Source organism: Budorcas taxicolor, chromosome 5 (genome assembly GCF_023091745.1).
Source record: "Budorcas taxicolor isolate Tak-1 chromosome 5, Takin1.1, whole genome shotgun sequence".
Lineage (NCBI taxonomy): Eukaryota > Metazoa > Chordata > Mammalia > Artiodactyla > Bovidae > Budorcas > Budorcas taxicolor.
In genome coordinates this window covers 3,999,589-4,003,079 of record NC_068914.1, presented here as the reverse complement: position 1 = coordinate 4,003,079, position 3,491 = coordinate 3,999,589, and the positions used below count along the sequence as shown (strand labels likewise).

Genomic DNA, 3,491 nt, shown 5'->3' with positions numbered 1-3,491 from the left:
CCAACCAGGCTCCCCCATCCCTGGGATTCTCCAGGCAAGAGTACTGGAGTTAACATTTCTCTAAAATTCTTTTTCCTTCCTCTAAGTCATTAAAACCCAAAGCAGTTTCACTTACTACTGTAACTTTGATGTTCCTTTTTTTTCCTGAATGGCTAAGCTAGGACATACTTTCCTTTCATAGATGATGTTTACAACCTCAAGACTGGCAGGAAGCAGTCTCCCAGTTGTGACTTGACCATAACACTTCACAATAGGCAAAGTTACCACATAGGTGCCACTGATGCTTTAAGAGTCATCAAAATTTTTTAAAGCAATAATGCATTAATATGGAGCCTCCATATCTTTCTGTTGCAGCAAAACTTCTCTAAAGGTGGTGGCAGCTGTGAAAGAAAAAGCACTTCGTGCTAAAATTCAGAGGGTCTCTCTTCAGAGACCACTCCAGCTGAGAGGCCTGGTCAGCCCAGGCCTGCAGGTGACCCTTTAGGGTGGAGAGGACTATCCCCCAGGAAGGCATCTGCAAAGGAAAAATTTGTAATCATGATTCCAAGGCAAAATGGTTACTTAAAGTTGGGAGAGGAGAAACACTAAGAATACAAATACTGTTGCACCAGAGATTGAGGAGTGAACTGTACAAGGATCTGTAGGCTGGCCCTGCACTTTGTACTGGGCTGGTTCCTTCACCGCTTGTAAGGAGGTCCTGGAGACGGAATAGGAGCAGCAACTTAGCCAAGGGGGTTCCAGGCCTCTGGCTTGTGCCTGGGCTCCCCCTGCTGTGTTCCCAGGAATGAGCCGAGGTCCTGTTGGCAGCACTTGTGGGTATTGCTGGTCTATGGCAATATCCAAAGGGATTTTCTGATACAGATGTGAAGAGAAAATAAGGATTTTCTACATGATCTGAGGCTCCTTGGTGACGCCCAGCAGCCTTTGGGCCTGCTAAGAGCAACAGTGGATCAAGCTGGCATCCTCCGTCAACACTCAGAAAAGCAGCATGAGTATTTTAGATGGGCAGGAGCAAATGAATCAAAATGGATTGAGAGTCTTTAGCCTAGTGCCATAAAGTGCACCATGATTGGAGGCTACAAAAAGCCACTTGCCAGAGGCTGAGGAGTGGGGAGAAACCACCATAACCACCCATTCAGAATGGTGGGTCATTTCCTTCAGCCAGAATGCTGGCTGCTGATGCTCTTTATTGCTATATTTCCTTTAGTACTATGCACTTTTGGCTGTAAAGAAGAAAAATACTTGGTGGTCTTGACAGGAAGCATGTCACTGAATCACAGAACTGGCTGATAATAAGTTTATGTTTATGTTGGATGATGGCTGTTTTCCTCCTTCATTCTGATGAACTTAGGAAAATTTGATTTTTTTTTTTTTAAACATCAGATTGGCCCATGAAGCTTCTAAAGAAGCAGGACAGCTGTTCATGGCCAATACAGTAGCAACAGTTGTCTTTGTTCTACCGGTCATCAGATGCACTATGGAAGAGAATCCACTTACTATCACCATGTTCACCTTGACACGTTGGTGGGTTCCATAAATTGCCTGGAAACTCTTCAAAACAGTACGTGAGAAGAAAACCATGATGTTGTACCAAGAACTCTGCTTGATTTAGGATCCCATTTCAAGGAAAACTATTTTGCTGCTTTCATGCAGGAAGCTATTGCCCCCTCTGTCCCCCTGCCGGCAGGCCCTCAAAGTGCTTGTAGGTATACCTGATGAAGACCCAGTCTTTGTTCTTGTAGTCTGTCTCAGGGTGATTACTTGTTGCCACTGTTGGCTTAATCAGATTCTGGAAACTCATCAAAGTTTGAGGTACCATCAATGTTTTTGATTTCAGTAGATATTGCAGCAGGTCTCTCTCTGATATGTTCCCAGTCAACACCTTCAAAAAAAAAGAATTATTTTTGATTTCCTCAACTCCAGGGCCTCAAATTCTATGTTCCCATTCACAGCAGATCTCAAAATTAGATCCTTGGCTTTCTCAGAAATAGGAACTTCTGGAGGAAAAGTCAAAGTTTCTTTCCAGTTCATCACCTTCTTACATGTCTCTTGAGGGGACTCAGGACAGAAAGATGGGTAGCCGGTGAGCATTTCATACTTGATCACCCCCAGCGACCACCAATCACAGAGCTTACTGTACCCGGTCTGCATGAACACCTCAGGAGCAACGTAGTCAGGAGTGACTACTGTGGAGAAGGCTAGCTGACATCTATTTCTTTTGCAGGTTTCTGCTTTTTGGAATTCTGGTTCTGAAAAGTGAAATCACTGGGGAGGCTGCCGTTCAGATTTCTATAAAGTTCTGTCCTATGTGCTTTTTTCAGTCCTGTGCAAAGGCCAAAGTCAGAAAGCTTCACATGGCCCTTGCTGTCCAAGAGAAGGTTGTCTGGTTTGATGTCCCTGTGGATGACTCCAAGTTGGTGAATAGAGTCTAAGGCTAACGCTGTTTCTGCTATATAAAACTGAGTCTCCTCTTTCGTTCAGTGTCTTTTTCAATCAACAGGGTCATCATGTCCCCTCCAGACGGGAACTCCAGGATTAGGCAGAGGTTTAGCTTATCCTGAAAACTACAGAACATTTTCACAACCTGCAAACTGCCTGCACGAATGTGGCCAACCTCCTCTTTTCCAAGCGTATCTGCTTTCCGAAGTATTTTCATTGCATACACATGGCCCGTATCTTTCTTCTGAACAAGCCGCACCTCACCAAAGGCTCCTCTGCCGATTACTTTTAAGGACTCAAAATCTTCCAGTGCAAGTCTTGTTCTCTTCAAACGAAGAAACTCTGTTTCCTTCCGAGCATGCGCTGATCTCTGGAGTCGTTTCTCTTCATTGGTGAGGCCTTCTTCTCCCATCACTTTTTCTAACTTCTCTTGTCTCATTTCTCGTTCTTCATGTTGAGCAATAAGGTTGCTATAAAAACTCTCCAGTGTCACTCTGGTCACTGTTACCCTTTCCTTTGTGTGACTACTCATGGACGAGCAAGGTGTTGAGCCTGTCATTCGCATGGCGGAGCTACAGGGGAGGCAGGGCGGGGGGGGCCGCAAACAGCCGCAGACGCCGGCCGGGCCAGCGGTCTCGATGTGCTGTGCGGAGAGGCGAAACCCCAACAGCAGCTGCCCTCCTACGGGCTCTGAAGTAGGGGCCGAGGGGCGGTTACGGGTGAAGGCAACAAGAAGATCCCCAACTGCCTGAAAAGACGGCAAGCGCAGGGGCCAAAGCTGCCCAGTCGCCCATTGCGGAGACCGGAGACCGGCGCGTGCGGCCAGGGCGCCACACTGCGCAAGCGCGGCTTCCCGGAGTCCCCGGGAGGATTCCGGGTCTGCACGAGCTCCGTCCCGCCCCTCCCCGCCTTCTTCCAGCCGGAGAGGCCGGGTTGAGCTCAGAAGGGTGAGGGGTGGGGCCTTCTTCTCTTCTTTATCCATTCCTCTGTTGGTGGACATTTAGGGGGCTTCCATGTTTTAGCCACTGTAAGCAGTCCATAATGAACATTCC

General features: G+C 47.3%; 1 pseudogene; it reads right to left on the bottom strand.

The window, feature by feature from the left end:
- Positions 1–1,631: 1,631 nt before the first annotated feature.
- Positions 1,632–3,004, bottom strand: LOC128048878 (serine/threonine-protein kinase 38-like; annotated as a pseudogene).
- Positions 3,005–3,491: the final 487 nt, after the last annotated feature.